The sequence below is a fragment of the Microtus oregoni genome, unplaced genomic scaffold, assembly GCF_018167655.1.
Source record: "Microtus oregoni isolate MIOR12 unplaced genomic scaffold, Mior012 000003F_ref0000135, whole genome shotgun sequence".
NCBI lineage: Eukaryota > Metazoa > Chordata > Mammalia > Rodentia > Cricetidae > Microtus > Microtus oregoni.
This window is the reverse complement of record NW_024543062.1, coordinates 48,385,137-48,402,177: the sequence shown is the minus strand read 5'-3', so window position 1 is coordinate 48,402,177 and position 17,041 is coordinate 48,385,137. Positions and strand designations below refer to the sequence as shown.

The window sequence follows — 17,041 nt, the reverse complement described above, 5'->3', positions numbered from 1 at the left end:
TTAAAACTTAAATCTTTCTTAGCAAGTAAAAAAAGACAAATAATATTCAGTTCTCTGGGCGCTGTGTTATTTTCCCTATCTCTATGTCTCTGCATCAATGTTGCTATTCTCCCTCCTACTCCGTGAATGAGTAACCAGACCCCTCTGTTTCGGATCCCTCAAACCAAGAGTTCCATAAATTTCATGAATAACAATAAAAATAATAATAATTTCTAAGGCTAGAATTGACACTAGCCAGTGGCACCTGAATCTGGTGCAAGGTGCGGGGTAGCAGGCAACTGCATCACTCTTGACTCTCCCGCATCACTGACTCCCAGAGGACTAGAGCATCCAAAGCACTCGGCGCCACATCACAAATTAAAGTATCAGGTTTAAAGAACTCACAGGTTCCACCATTAGGTCAGTGTCTCATGAACGAATCCCCTAACAGAAATCCACTCGATGCGACACAACAAGCTTTAAGGCTCCATTCTTTCAAGAAATAAACACAACTAATTTTAAAATCTATAGATATTTTTATAATGAGTTTGACTTTGGAAAACCCCACACTCATCCAAACAGCTCATTAAATGGAAAGCAAAATTCAATCTGCTCCATTGTACCCAACCAGACTAACATGCAAGATCACACACTCATCTTCGTCAGAGCGGCTCTGCCAATACCAACCAAAGAACAACAAAGGCAAGTTGAGGAGGCTGAACAGCCTTAACTCAGCACTTGTCCGCTCTTTCCAGCTTAGCCAAGACCCTCGCAGCGGGGCCCTCCTGGGGACCAAGGGGACCTTTTGCATCCCGCTGGGCCCCGGCTGCTCCGCTTTTGTCTGGCCCGGGCTGGGAGTCCCGGCCGCCCGGCCTGCCTCCCCGACAACCCCTTCTTCTCTATGAATCTTTCTCCACACCCATCACTCGCCGATGACTAGTTGGAGTGGGGTTTCTTCTCCTGGAGCCCCTTCCCGCTCTGTGCAATGTGGGTTCTTTTCAAAGAGACCCCGGACTGCTTTGGCGTCTCCCAAGACGGCCAGGGGAGACTCCGGGTCAAGAAGGGGCCCCGGGGTGGGGTCTGAAAGAGACAGGCACACAAAGCCAGGCTTGACCCCACAGCCGCCCCACCTCCCCTCTGCAAAGCAGCCTGCGATCAGGATTGGCCCTAGCAGTCACGCATCCTGGGTTCTCACCCCGATCCCATCCCAGGGCCGCCCCCTCCCCCAAAAGTACACCCCAGAGCGACTGACAGCGCCGGACACCGTCCCCACCCGGACCCTGCGCCCGCCGCCGCCCGGAAAGGGAGCAGGGCCCTCGAGTGGACTCCAGTCTGAACATTCTTCGTCTTTAACCCGGTACTTACAGCTCTATTATTCACAACTGTTGGGGCTGCGGACCGGACAGCCGCCGCCTTCTCCTCCACCCCAATGAGGTTAAGCGCTTGGTGCGGGGATTAAAAAAAAAAAAAAAAAAAAAGTGAGAAGCCGACTGCGCCTGCGCAGTGCGGCCTTACTGTGTTTCCCCTTACCGCCACCAGCTCAGCTGAACCATAGAGACTGCAAACTCAGCCCAGAGAGGTGGCTTCCTCTCTATGGTAACGCCCGGCGCACTGGCCGCTCCAGGCTCCCTTTCCTCGCTAGGAGGATGTTGATTGACTCTAATGGCGACCCGTAGCCATAGGTGCTTTAATGGAAAAGGTGACCAAGGAATATTTAGGCCCTCCGAGTAGTGGAAGCAAAACTCAAGCGAGACTTGGAGAAGGCTGTGAGATAAAAGAGCTAGAGAGGAGTCAGGAGAGCGTGGACAAGTCTTCCAGCCGGAACTTCCTTTGATCGTCGGGGTGTCTGATAGTGAAGCGAACAGTCTTTCACTTCTGGGTTATGGGTGCCCGCTATTCATCGGACGATTTCGGTGAAGGAAATTGTCCCCCACGACTTCCCGTAGCTGGCAGTGCCCTTCGGTTCGCTTTTCTGAGCATGCGGGCAAGTGCCGCTACCGGAAGCACAGCTTTTAAACCCTTCTTCGCGCTTTTGCAAACCGAGCCGCGAATTGAAGGCTTCGGCGACTCCAGAGAGCTCGTGTCTGTTTCTTTCCCAAGTTCACTACAGTCAGTGTTGCCTTGCCCTCCCGCGTGGCCCTCAAAAATGTCTGTGAAGTGTTCAGGCTTTGCAAACTACAGCGCTGCCTTCAAGGAGCCTACGGACGCCCGGTTTTGCCGCCTTACGCCGGTGTGCTCCCCAACAATTTGGCTTTGAAAGCTTTTGTGTTGAAGTTGCACACTGGTTTAAATCACCTTTAAAGTGTCGATTGTCTTCCTCCATCGCGATTGGGTGTTTACGGGGAGTCTTCTGAGCGGGAATGTGTATGTATTGGGAGATGTGCGATAATGCAGACTGGTACTCGGGACTTGGGAGTTAGGTTTGAAAGACGAGCTAAAACAATAAGCCAAGTGAGACTCTGTAGTGCAGAAAGACTAGAGGATTGGTTCGGAAGAGTGGGATTCATTCCTATGCTGAATGGGACTCGTGATCGGATATAGAAGCGTCTTTAAGATGCAAATTCAAGCAAGTTTATTGATAGTGCGGGGATCGTGAAGACCATTCTAGAAAAGAAACACCGCCGGGTCAAGCGGAAGTGAGTGATGTGTTGGGAGAACAATGTGCGAAGAGCATTCTTCGGGAGAGGGAAAGAAAAGGGAAACCCTAAGTTTAATAAGTACAACGAAAGGGAATGTTCTGAATGTTTTCTTGTTAACAAAATTAACCACGGTGTGGCCAGCCTCCCTCTACCTTTCTTTTTGTCATGCAAAACAAGCCTGCGCCGGTTAAATCTTAATCCCCCAAGTTTTTACCTCCGGCTCTGTAACAGCCATTCTACTTTCTATGAATTTGAAGACTGAGCCCTTTGAAAGTGGCTTCACTTCGTCTTGGTCTTTTTGTGACTGGGTCATTTCCCACAGCCTGATAAGCCCTAGATTCGTCAGTGCGTGTTGCAGCACGTGCCAGAGTGCCTTCTTTAAAGCTGTAGGATTCGCCAGTGTGTCTTTACCACCTGGGCTACTTCATCATTTGCAGTCGTACGCAATGTTGTGAAGATGAATGTGGAGCTCTCTTTTGGATCCAGCTTTTAGGGGCCCAGGAGGGAGATGACTCTGAGTAAAGGCTTGTTTTTTACAAGCCTGGTTACCACTCCATAGTGAAGAGGAGAGCCCACCCCTGCAGGTTATCCCCTCACTTCCACACGGGCACTATGGCCCATAAACTCGACACATATTAAATAAACAAACGTTGGTTTTAAGTCACTTTTAATAGGAAAACTGGAAACCAAGTGAAGAAATTCACACGTGATTCATATTGTTACCCGTACCTTAACTGGAGATGATTAGACAGTGGAAGGGGGTGTTGCACTGTTTACAATGCTAGGGACAAACAGGCCAACACTCTCAGAGTGTTGAGCAAGTGCTCTCAGAGTGAGCAAGTGCTCTGAGAGTGAGCTAGACTCCAGCCTCAAGGACTTGATAGAAAGTGACTCGCCCACAAGTCAGGAAACTAAATATATATCATACAAAGAATTTATGGAAGCCTGTACCAATACCAGGGATTGTGCTTTCTGTAAATTATCCATGTCATTGAGTTCATCAATAAATCTGAGACACCTCATTTTCTGGTGAGCTAAGCAAGGTCGTGTTACAGATAGACCGAGAGAAGGCCTGACAGCCCTGTGTTCCACTAGCGGTTAGGAAAGAACTGGGCACTTGGTACTGACAGGTCACAGCTGAGGGCAAGGATGTTGAGAGAAAACGCATGAGTGGTGGGTGTCTTGCATGGTGGAGAGCCTGTGCTGGCCATCAAACTGAGGGCTTGGGCATGCTCTGCAATGCTCATCACATTACCCAGGAGAAGTCAAAACTGACACCAAAAACTGTCTTGTTTGGGGGATTTTTTGTTTGTTTGTTTAGTTGATTGGTTCGCGGGATTGGGGGGTGTTGTTTGGATTTTTTATTTGTTTTGTTTTTTTCTTAAGAGGTTTTCTCTGTAGCCCTGGCTGTCCTGGAACTCACTCTGTAGACCAGGCTGGCTTCAAACTCAGATCTGCCTGCCTCTGCCTCCCGAGTGCTGGGATGAAAGGTGTGCAGCACCACTGCCTGTCTCATTTTGTTTGTTTTGTTTTTTAGTGTGTATGTGTGTCTAGGCTGAGTATTCAGGTGCCTGTAAAAGTCAGAATAAATTTTTGGATCCCTAGAGATGATTGTGAGCTGATGGATGTGAGTGCTGGGAACAGAACTCGGGTCCTGTGCTGCAGCAGTGTGTGCCCTGAAGCTTCGCCATCTCTCCAGCCCCCTTACTTCTTAGTACTGGTGTGCATAAAGACTCAGTACAGCAAAGTTGCATCTGCCAAATCCCTAGAACAAACCTGGACTTGATTTCAGGTCTTGCCTTTAACAAATACCAGGTGTCAGGCAGAAATACGGTTTCTTAACTTCTGTTAGGTAAAAACCCTATCTTTTTACATCATAGAGAAATTAACTCCTCAGCACTGCATCTTTCATCTGTACTCCAGAGTACTTTGAGGCTACTTAGTAGGTGAGAAAATCAAGAGCCTCAGGGTTCCCACTCTGCTTTGGTCCTTGGAAAGATGGGTGCTATACTCAGTGAGTGGACAGCGTGTCTATTCAGCCTACCTCATCTTCCTCCGGAATCCTGGCCTAAACGCCAATGAACTAATATCAGCAAATCCAGGAGAGAGAATGTGAGTGCATTATAAGTAGCACTCACCCTGAAACTTCTGCATACAAAGTGTCAAACAGTCACTGAGGGCACACTCGCGATGCCACCGAGGAAACAGTAAGGAGACGAGTAGATTCGATGATGTGACAGGAAGGATATGTATTCGTGGTGAAGGTGAAGCAGTGAAGCAGAAGTAGGGGTGCCCAGGGATGGGAAAAAAGTCGTGTTAAATACATCATGGGGACCCCACTGAGAAGATGAATTTCCAATAAGAAAGAACCTCTGTCAGGTGTGTAGGCCTTCAGTTCCAAGATCTCTGAATTCTGGACCAGCCTGGTGTACATAGCAAGGTGAGTTCCAGGCCAGCTAGGAATACACAGTTAGGCTTGGTCTCAAAAACAAAAGAAAGAAAAGAAAAATAGTGACCTCCCTTAATAATATCATATCTTAAAAATTAATTCCAAAGCTAGAGACACGACTCAGTGGATAAAGTGCTAAGGACCAAAGTAAATGCCAGGTTGGCATGCCAGCCTACTTAGAGTCTTAGCACTTCAGAGGTGGAGATGGCATTCTTGGGAAGGGATTACCCTAATTAGTGACCTCTAGGTTCTCCAGAGACCATGCCTAAGTACAGAATGTGGTCAAAAAAAAAAAACATCCAACAGAGTCTGATCTGGACGTACACACATGAGCACATGTGCTATGTGAACATGCATATACACGTAAACATACACAGATATCTACAGTCTTCCCTCACATCCTCAGGCATTGGTTCCAGGACACACACACAGAAACCAAGATGTACTAAGACAGTGTCATAGTTAGGGTTTCTATTGCTGCAATGAAACGCCATGATCAAAAAGCAAGTTAGGGAGGAAAGGGTTTGTTTGGCTTACTCTTCAACCTTGCTGTTCACCACTGAAGGAAGTCAGAACAGGAACTCAAATGGCAGGATCCCAAAGGTAGAAACTGATGGAGAGGCCATGAAAGGGAGCTGCTTACTGGCTTGCTTCCCATGGCTTGCTCAACCTGCTTTCTTATAAAACTCAGGACCACCAGTCCAGGGGTCGCACCACCTACCATGGGCCGGACCCTCCCCCATTGATCAATAAGTGAGAAAATGCCTTACAGCTGGATCTCACTGAGGCATTTCTCAACTGAGGCTCCTTCCTCTGATGACTCTAGCTTGTGTCAAGATGACACACAAGACCAGCCAGGACAACTGACCCTTGCCAACCTGACACACAAACATCTCTATTAAGCCACACACCTTTCTTTGTCATTCATCCCCACGACCTCACATGAAAATCATAATCTTTTAAGTCCCACAGTCTTTACAAATTCAGTCTTTAAAATTTCAATCTCTTTAAAATATACAAACTCTTAAAAATTCAAGTATTCCCTTCCAGCCTCCGTCTCGGACCCTGCAGCTGCCGTGATGTTGATCCTTAAGGATCAGATTACGAACTCCTTTTTAAGAAAGGAGTGATGGTTGCCAAGAGAAAATGTCTACGTGTCCAAATACCCTGAGCTGGCTGACAAGAATGTGCCCACCTTTCATGTAATGAAGGCCATCGGTCTCTGAAGTCTCAAGGCTTTGTGAAGGAGCAGTTTCCCTGGAGACATTTCTACTTGTACCTTACAAGGACATCCAGTATCTCTGAAATTACCTCCAGCTATCTCTTGAGAGCATGCCTGCCACCCTGAGCCACAGCCATCCTAAAACTGGCAGGCCCTAGCCCAAAGGTTCAGAGGATGAGTGACCTACAAGATTCACAAGCAGGGAGGCAGACAGAAACACAGAAGGAGCACTGTGCCCCCTGCCCACCTACAGAAGGAGCGCTGTGCCCCCTGCCCACCTACAGGAGGAGCGCTGTGCCCCCTGCCCACCTACAGCAGGAGTGCTGTGCCCCCTGCCTACCTACAGGAGAGCTGTGCCCCCTGCCCACCTACAGGAGCGCTGCGCCCCCTGTCCACCTATAGAAGGAGTGCTGTGCCCCCTGCCCACCTACAGAAGGAGCACTGTGCCCCCTGCCCACCTACAGGAGCTCTGCGCCCCCTGCCCACCTACAGGAGAAGCGCTGTGCCCCCTGCCTACCTACAGGAGAGCTGTGCCCCCTGCCCACCTACAGGAGCGCTGTGCCCCCTGTCCACCTATAGAAAAAGTGCTGTGCCCCCTGCCCACCTATAGGAGCGCTGTGCCTCCTGCCCACCTATAGAAGGAGTGCTGTGCCCCCTGCCCACCTACAGGAGCACTGTGCCACCTGTCCACCTATAGAAGGAGCGCTGTGCCCCTCTCCACCTACAGAAGGAGCACTGTGCCCCCTGCCCACCTATAGAAGGAGTGCTGTGCCCCTCTCCACCTACAGAAGGATTGGGCTGACAACAAATCTGAGGCTGGCTCAGCAACTGAGCTCCAGTTTAGAGGTGGCTTTAGTCAAGGACATGATAGACTGGAAGATTGTATTGTACTGAATAAACTTTAAAGAAAAATTTGGAAAAAAATGTTCAAGTCTTTTCATCTGTGGGCTCCTTTAAAAATCAAAATTAAATATCTTCTTCAAGAGGGAATGGGCACCATCTGAACCAAGCAAAACCAAATGCCAACAGTATAAATAATCCAATGTCCCATTATCTGAGATTCACTCACAATCTTCTGGATTCCTGTATATGGCTTGGGTCGCTTTTCCAGCTCTGCCCACTGCAGTAAACACAACTTGTCTTCTAGGCTCCAGCTGGCTCCACTTCTTGGTGGTTATCCCAAGGTACTGGCATCTCCAAAATGTGAGGTCCCTTGCTGCAACTGGGCTGTACTTTCACCAATAGCCTCTCATCGGCTGTCTTCATGGTATGAAGCCTCAACTTCTTTCCATGAACCTGTCAGTCCTGGTCCTTCGACTGCCACTGAGGCTGCACCTTCACCAATGACCTTTCCTGGCCTCTCACAGGGTCAAGCCTCAGCTGCTCTCCATGACCCCTTCATGTCATCCAGCTGCCAGCACCAGGTACAACCTTGGCCGTCTATGGAACATAGCTTCTCTGTGCTCTCAGGAAACACTTGGCAGATTTCACCTCGGTTAAGTCAGTTTCTTCTTAATCACTGCTAATTTCTTAGCTCCAGCCAGCCAGCATCACTTGTCCCATAATACAGAGGTTTCACTTCTGTAGTTCTGGTATCTTGTTAATCACAGCTGATTCTTCAGCCCCAGCTAACCAGAACCACAGGATCTTAAATCAAAATAGCAAATGGCCCTGATAGTCTTTAAACTTTAAACTTCCCTCTGAAATTTCACAAGCCAGGCCTCTATCCTCTACACTGCCCTCAACATTCTTATCCTCCAAGTTCCCACAGAACATGCCACAGGGCTCTTAACACTCAATGGCTCTTCTAGTTACGTCCTTCCACAGTCCTCCCAAAAACATGGTCAGATCTGCCACAGCAACACCGCCCTATGTGCTACCAATTTGTCTTAGTTAGGGTTTCTATTGCTACGAGGAAACACCACAACCAAAAAGCAAGTTGGGGAGGAAAGGGTTTGTTTGGCTTACACTTCAGCATTGCTGTCCATCACTGAAGGAAATCAAGGCAGGATCTACTCATGGCAGCTCTACTCCATAGCTGCTGCTGTTCTTGGTGGTTGACCCATGCTACTGGCATCTTCTAAATGCTAGAGTCTCTGCTATAACTGGGATGCACCTTCACCAATAGCCTCTCCTGGGCTCTCTTCAGGGACTCTAATCCTGCCACATGGTGGCAAGCCTCAACTTTTCTCAATGATCCCCTTCAACTCTGGGGCTTCAACGGCAACAGAGTCTGCACCTTCACCAGTGGCTTCTCCTGGCCTCTCTTCAGGGACTCCAACCTTGTCACACAGTACCAAGCTTTGGCTGCTCTTCATGATCCTTTCATGCTTTCAAAACAAGTACCACCTAGGTGACTCATAGATTGCCAAATTTGACTACCAGTATTAGATGTAATCTTGGTCCCTTCTTGGACTACAGTTTCTATGAGCTGACTCTGAGAAAAAAAAAATCTCCCAGATTTATGGTCTTTAATGATGCTGGTCTCTTCTTAAGCACACAGCTGAATCTGTAGTTCCTGCAGACTAAACACTACAGATCATTAATGAAAAATATCACACAAAGACCCGAGTAGAGTCTTTGCTGTCCTCTGAAGCTTCAAAATCCAGGCCTCCATCATCTGTACTGCTCTCCACATTATAATCTAAGTTCTCACAACAGTTCATTAAGCCCCAAGCACCCAGTGGCTTTCCTAGTCCATCTGTGGTGGTCTGAGTAAGAATGGTCCCTACCATTCTGATGGTGATGTGCACCCCTTTAATTCCAGCACTCGGGAGGCAGAGGCAGGTGGATCTCTGAGTTCAAGGCTGGCCTGGTCTATGGAATGAGGTCAAGGATAGCTAAGGCTACACAGAGAAATTCTGTCTCAAAACCACCACCTCCTCCCCCTCCAAAAAGAGTGGTCCCCATAGGCTCATATATTTGAATGCTTAGTCACAGGAGATGTGGCCTTCCTGGAGGAGGTGTATCACAGGAGGTGTCCTTTGATGTTTCAAAAGCCCAGGTCAGGCCCAGTCTGTCTCACTCTGCCTATTGGTCAGGATGTAGCCCTCAACAACTACTTCAGCCCCATGCCTACCATGCCTGCTGCCATGCTCCCTGCCATGGTGATAATGGACTAAACCTCTGAAACAGTAAGCCAGTCCCAACTGAATGCCTTCTTCTAGAGTTGCCTTGGGAGCCAGGCGGTAGTGGCGCACACCTTTGATCCCAGCACTCGGGAGGCAGGTAGATCTCTGTGAGTTCAAGGCCAGGCTAGTCTACAAAGCAAGATCCAGGACAGGCTACCAAGCTACACAGAGAAACCCTGTCTTGAAAAAACAAAACAAAACAAAAGTTGCCTTAGGGCTGGAGAGATAGCTCAGTGATTAAGAGCACTGGCCACTCTTCCAAAGGACCCAGCTTCAATTCCCAGCACCCATATGGCAATTCACAGCTGTCTGTGACTCCAGTTCCAGAATTTGACATCCTTACATAGGTATACATGCATGTAAAACACAAATACACATTAAAAAATGAAATGGATAAAAAGAGAGTTGCCTTGGCCATGGTGTCATCACAATAGTCACCAGGACACACCACTGTTCTAAAGTCCTCATATAATCCTCCCAAAACACACAGTCGGCTGTGTCACATCCATATTCCTTTACTGTCTTAGAGTTTCGATTGCTGTGATAAAACATCCTGACCTGGGCTGGAGAGATGGTTCAGCAGTTAAGAGCAATGGCTTCTCTTTTCTCCAGCAACTACATGGCAGCTTATAGCTGTCTGTAACTCCAGTTCCAGGGGACCTAACACCGTCACACAGACATACATGCAGGCAAAACACCAATGTATATAAAATTAAAAGCAAATAATTTTAAAAAAATCGTGACTAAAAGCAAGTTGAGGAAGAAAGGGGTTGTTTCGGCTTATAGTTCCCATCAGAGTCCATCACCTAAGGAAGTCGGAGGAGGAACGCATAGAGGGTATAAATCAAAGCAGAGACCATGAAGGGGTGCTGCTGACTGGCTAGCTCCTCATGACTTACTCAGCTTGCTTTCTTACAGCACCCAGGACAACCTGCCCAGGGGTGGCACTGCCCTCCCCTATCAACCATCAATTTAGAAAATGCCCCCAAAGATCTGCCTTCAGGCCAATCTTACAGAAGCATTGTCTCAATTAAGACTCCCTCTTCCCAGCCATGTCTAGGTTTGTGTCAAGTTGACAAAAAGACTAATAATCAGCACAGGGATCAACTGGATCCTACACAGGGATCAACTGGATCCTGCCCATCGTCAAAGGTTCCTAATAGTCTCATCAAGTTTTTCTGCTGCCAGATTTCCTGAGACGTAATTCCTGTCACATCCTGTTAACCCACTTGAAGTTTCTGATTCAGGAGTGCACAGTCAAAGACTTGGGAAGCCGTCATCATGTGTCTTTAAAAACATTTCTATCACCCCTTCCCCAGAGGAATCTCTCCTATGTAGTGCACGGTAATGACAGTATCTATGTAGGTATCTATCTATCTATCTATCTATCTAAGTTGTAATGATATGTCACTCAACTGGGAGATTGCAGTGAGAACAAGGAACATGTGAGAAATTTTCATAACTCTTGCACAAAACTGCTAGAAAGGAGGAAGAAAGGGGAGTGTATAGCTCAATAAAACTGCTTTAAAAAATCAAGGTTTTTTTTGTCAGGTGCAGTGGTACATTCTTGAAGGCAGCTGGATCAAAAGTTCTGGTCAGGCCTGGCCTGCAGAGTGGTAGGCCTTTTATTGGCAAGGTCCATGGGCGAATGGGGAGCCTGGTCCTGTCCCTGAAGACCCTCCTGAGTGGGGAGACTGTTCTTGGCCCGCGGCAGAGTGGGGGGGGGGGCATTCCCAACCCCTTTGACCCCCCCCCCCCCCCCGTTAGCCTGCGAGGGCTGGTACCCTCTACTGGGGCTGCTCCTCCTCTGCTGCGACCTCTCTCTCCCTGGCACATCCCAGCTTGCACCCAGGGGCCTCCTTCACTCCCCCTCCCTTCCGCGGGGCCGCGGGATCACCCAGTTTAGCCTGTTTGGGTGCTGGGTCGGGAGCTCGGGGCAGAGGGCAGCAGGAGTTTCTCTGTTTTGGTGGCTGGCCTGCAGAGGGGTAGGCCTTTTGTTGGCGAGGTCCCTGGTGAACGGGGAGCCTGGTCCTGGTCCTGAAGACCCTTCTGAGTGGTGAGAGCCAGGAAACAGAGCGAGGGCATTTTGTAAGCGGGGCCCCTGGCCAGCAGGGAAACCTGTTCCTGTTTTAAAAGACCCATTAGATAGCATCGATAGGAGGAGATGGGCAGGCGCCAAGGCAAGAATTCACCCAACAATCTGAAAAACAACATGAAAACACCAGAACCCAATGATCTTACAACAGAAGAACTTGAACACCCTAACACAGAAGAAGTGGAAAAATTGACTTTATGAAAGCAATAGAGTCCCTTAAACAACATGCAAAAGTTCTGGTCAGTCCTCAGCTACACAGTGAGTTCAAGACCAGCCTAGACTACCTGAGACCCTCTCAAACAAACAAACAATAGTAAACCTTATCCTAGATTCATTTCTGTTGCTGGGATAAATCATCCTGATACAAAACAACTTTAATAATTCTAAGCTATAGTCCACCAAGGCAGAGATGTTGACAGGAACTTAAAAGAGTCACATCACACCACGGTCCAGAGTGGAGAGAAATGACCTGATTCCCCTCTATAGTTACAGAGTTCTAAACCTGTCTTAGTTACTTTTCTATTGCTATGCTGAGACCAAGGCAATTTATAAACGGGAGTATTTATTTGAGGTTCACAGTTCCAGAGTTAGAATCCATGACCATCGTGGCAGACAGCATGGCAACAGGCAGGAGAGCATGCTGCTGTAAGAGTAGCTGAGAGCTCACATCTTGAGACTCAACTACAAGACAGAGAGGAAAACTAAAACAGGCTGGCCTCGAACTCAGAGATCTGCCTGCCTCTGCCTCCTGAGTGCTAGGATTAAAGGCCTGCACCACTACTACCCAGCCAGCATAAGTGTTTTGAAGCCTCAAAGCCTCTGTCCCCAGTGACAAACCTCCTCCTATGAAGCCACACCTCCCTAATCCTTCCCAAATAGTTCCACCAACTGGGGACCAGTATTCAAACATATGAGCTTATAGTGGCCATTCTCTCATTCAAACAATCGCAGTACCTGAACACAGAGAATGGTACACACCATGGGCATGTCTTCCTGCTCTAACACCACTGAAGCAATCCCCAACAGACATGCCCAAAAGCCAAAGGCATCTGGATACTCCCTCCTTGAGAACCTCTTCCCAGGTAATTCTATATTCTGTCAAGCTGTCAAAGACACCATTGTAAGCTTATTTAAGAGTAGTATCTAGATTTAAATGTAAAAAATTTCTGTATCTATTATCACTCCCTATTTTTCCTAACCTGTTCCTTCTCAGAAACCATTAGTCAGCTTTTCTATCTCTGGAATTGGCCTACAGAGATTTATTAATTTTTATTGACAGTTAAACACTGTGTGTAAATATGTCACATATTGTTTGTCTCTTCATTGATCCAAAACATCAGATTATTTATCCATCTGAGCTTTGTGGACACACTGCTGCTTTGAACATTATGTTACATTATATAAATATATGTTTCCAGTTGTTTTATTTATTGTTTTTTCTTCTCCCAAGACAGAGTTTCACTGTGTAACAGTCTTTGTAGTCCTGGGAACTTGCTTCATAGACCAGGCTAGCCTCAAACTCACAGAGTGAGTTTGCCTCCCAAGTGCTGGGATTAAAGGTGTGTGCCACCACCGCCCAGCTGGTATTTTTTTTACCACACCCTAACAGGGGGTCAGTAAGTAGAAATGTCCCTTTTTCTCCTATGACTCCTTGAGGCAGTTTTTTCCAGACTAGGTTAGCCCGAATACTTCAGTAATAGCTACTAACAACTAATTATCTAGCCTTACCATACTCTCCTTTATAATCTAGATTAGAGACTCAATGAAAATTCAGAGAAATTGAAATTCTGCAAGAGCAGCACAGATGTACTTCTAATGTCTGTGCCATCACTTGCAGGACAGAAAGTGTCTTTGGCAGCAGAAGTGGGGCACGGCACTGCCAACGATGAAACGGGAGATTGCAAACCAGTTTGCTAAGTCACATTCGTAACCACACCCTGGAGAGCCATGACTCTAGGACTTAACTTACCCAGCAAGTACCACCTGCTGAAGAAGCCAGTAAGGTGCCTCTTCCTCAACCAGCAGACCATTAAACACTTGAGTAAACACCTGAGAGCTGGCAGACTTGAAAATGCCCCCATCAATGTCAGCGCACTGAGTGTGCCCCATTTGGACTAGACACTACACCAAGGCCAGTTCACCTACTTTTTACACTGTCACAACTAGTGAAGCCAGTATTACAAAACCCATATCTTAGTAAAAAAAGTCACTTAATAAGAATTCTTTTGGGGATGGAGAAATGGCTCAGGGGTTAAGAGCACTGGCTGCTCTTCCAGAAGACCCAGGATAAATTTCCACCACCCACATGGCAGCTTACAAGTGTCTGTGATGCCAGTTCCACGGGATCCAACTCCCTCATACAGACATACATGCAGGTGAAACCCTAATGAATTGCTATCAGTGATGTCTCCCAGGTAACACTGGTCCTTGACAGTTTACTATAATAAAACACCTGAGGGTAGATATTTATTTTTTTAAAAGGGTGGGGGTTGAAGTGAAGGATGTAGCTCAGATGGAAGTCCTGGGTTGATCAGAGTACAGCATCAGTTGGATGTAAGAGGTACTGGCGTATATCAGCACTCTTGAAGTAGAAGCAGAAGCAGGAGTTTAAAGTCTTCAGCTACACAGTGAGTTTGACGCTAGCCTAGGATATGTGAAATATTTCCCTTTCTCAAAATAGAAAGAGAAAGGGAGGGGGAAAGGGAGAGAGGGAGAGAGAGAGAGAGAGAGAGAGAGAGAGAATCTTATCTTAGTCAACGTTCTATTGTGTGAAGAGACACCATGACCACAGAAACTCTCAGAAAAGAAACACATTTAGTTGGGGTTCTTTACAGTTCAGAAGTTTAGTCCATTGTCAGCATGGTAGCACTCCGACAGACATGGCTCTGCAGAGTAGCCGAGAGTTCTACAACCAGACCTGCAGGCAGCAGGAAGAGAGAGACACCGGGCCTGGCTTGAGCTTCTGAAACCCCAAAGCCCACTCCCAGTGACACACTTTCTCTAAGAATGCCACACCTCTCTAACACCCCTCACTAAGCATTTGAACATTTGAGTCTATGGGGGCCATTCTTAACCAAACCACAACAGACAGAAGGATGGGAGAAAGGAAGAAAGATTCATTTAGTTCACAGTACAGAAAGCTGGAAACTCAAGACCAGGTGGTCCCATCCGTTCAGTCTCTGGTGGGTGCTCCCTCAGCTCCATCCCATGGAGTCATGGTGGGACCCAAATGAGAGCAGATTTCCCCTTACCTAGCCACCTCCCACTAAGCCCTGCCTCTTGAAGGTCCCACCACCTTAGCAATGACAATTGGAGAACAACCTACCAGAACTCAGATCTTTGGGGAACAAACCCCATCCAAACCACACCTGACCTTGCAAATGCAGAGAACCATTTGAGGTGTTCAAAACCAAATGAAGGAACATGTATTTCCATTTATGCATTACCTACTTCCCCTTTACCAAAATTTAAGCTGTGCACAACTCAAAAGACTTTTTTTTTTCTTTTTTCTTTTTGGTTTTTCAAGACAGGGTTTCTCCGTGTAGCCCTGGCTGTCCTGGAACTAGTTCTGTAGCCCAGGTTGGCCTCGAACTCACCGACATTTGCCTACCTCTACCTCCGAACTGCTAGTATTAAAGGCATATGCCATCACCGCCCGGCTCAAAGGGCTTATATCTAGAGGAAGTGTTTAGTGGGGGGGAAAGAAATAAACCAAGTTTCTAGACTGTGCAGGTACTGCAGTGGGAGACATGTGTGAGGATGTAATACAAACACCAAAAGGAGCCGTTAGCAAGTGTGTCTCAGAGAAAAGCCGAGAAAGCAAGAAGGCAATGTCCTTAAACAAACAAAACGGGGCTGGCAGAATGGCTCAGTGCAAACCTGACTACCTGAGTTTGAGCTCCAAAGCGTACAAAACAGTGGAGAGAAATGGTCCTACAGAGCTGCCCTCCTACCTTCGTATTTGCGCCCTGGTGTGCATTCACCCTGGTGCACACACACAAATGTGCATGGACACATACAGAAATATTAAATGTAAAAAGTTGAACAACAGGGGGCTGGAGAGACGGCTCAGTGCTGCCAAGCCCGATCCTGGGAGTTCTGTCCCTGAGACCCACATGCACATTTTCCTTTGACCTCCAAAGGTGTATAGACATGATCACAAGTATCTGCGTGCGTGTGCATGCTGCCAAGCACGCGCACTGCCAAGTCTGTGCTCATGCACACGTACAAAATTAATGAACACAGCAACAAAAGGCAAAAAGAAAAAACTAGCCAGATAGTGGTGGCACACACTTTTAATCCCAACAACTGGGAGCCAGAGGCAGGCGATTTCTGTGAGTTCAAGGCCAGCCTAGTCTACAGAGAAGTTCCAGGACAGTCAGGGATATATACAGAGATCGTGTCTTGAAAAACCAAAGGGGGGGGGGGAAGAAAAAAAAATCTCTGCAAGTTCCCCATTATAATATGATGTAAACTAAAATGATTTAGATCAAGTCTTATATGAAAAATGCTATTTTGCTGGGCATGATAGAGCACACCTGTGATCCTAGCACTTAAGAGGCTGAGAAGGTGAATCTCTCTGTAGCAAGTCCCAGGCCAGTCAGGACTAGAGTGAGACTCTGTCTCCAGCAAGCAAGCAAGAAACAAAGGAAGAAAGGGAAAGAGGGAGGAATGAAGGGATGGAACGAGGAACAGAGGGAGGGAAAGAAAGGCAGAAGGATATTTATTCTACTACATTCCTAGTACCCTTATTCTTCCCATTTTAACACCGTCACTTAGAGTTGTAAAAACAGTGTCTCTCAAAACAGTATGTTTTGGCCGGGCGGTGGTGGTGCACGCCTTTAAACCCAGCACTGCGAGGCAGAGACAGGCGGATCTCTGTGAGTTCGAGGTCAGCCTGGTCTACAAGAGCTAGTTCCAAGACAGCCAGACAGGGCCGTTACACAGAGAAACCCTGTCTCAAAAACAAACAAACAAACAAACAAAACAAAACAAAACAACAGCATGCTCTGGCGCATGACCCACCACACACACATATCTCAGGGCCACTCACATACAGCAAAGTGAGGGAAATGAAGTGATTCCTGCTCTGATAACAGCGGCAGAACAAGGATGGCGCTCGGTCCTCATGCCTTTGCCTAGCATGCACAAGGCCCTGGGACTGATTATTCTAGACCAAACAGAGGAAATGGAGGGTGTCCTTGTTTTGTTTTCTGTGGCTGTGATAAAATACAGTAGCAAGGGGGCTGGAGAGATGGCTCAGTGGTTAAGAGCATTGCCTGCTCTTCCAAAGGTCCTGAGTTCAATTCCCAGCAACCACATGGTGGCTCACAACCATCTGTAAAGAGGTCTGGTGCCCTCTTCTGGCCTTCAGGCATACAGACAGAATATTGTATACATAATAAATAAATATTAAAAAAAATACAGTAGCAAAAGCAACTAAAGGGAGAAAGGGTTCATTAGCTTCTAATGCCAGGTTCCAGTCTGTCACTGTGGGAAAATCAAGGCAGGAAATGGAAGCGACCA

General features: G+C 47.3%; 1 protein-coding gene across 39 annotated transcripts in view; it reads right to left on the bottom strand.

Moving 5' to 3' along the window:
• Positions 1-1,435, bottom strand: part of Clasp1 (cytoplasmic linker associated protein 1) — a 221,796-nt gene extending 220,361 nt beyond the window's left edge. For all 39 annotated transcript variants that reach the window (XM_041648618.1, XM_041648577.1, XM_041648578.1 and 36 more), the window contains exon 1: positions 1,345-1,435. The gene's annotated coding sequence lies outside the window, so the exon portion shown is untranslated. The remainder of the gene's footprint in view (positions 1-1,344) is intronic.
• Positions 1,436-17,041: the final 15,606 nt, after the last annotated feature.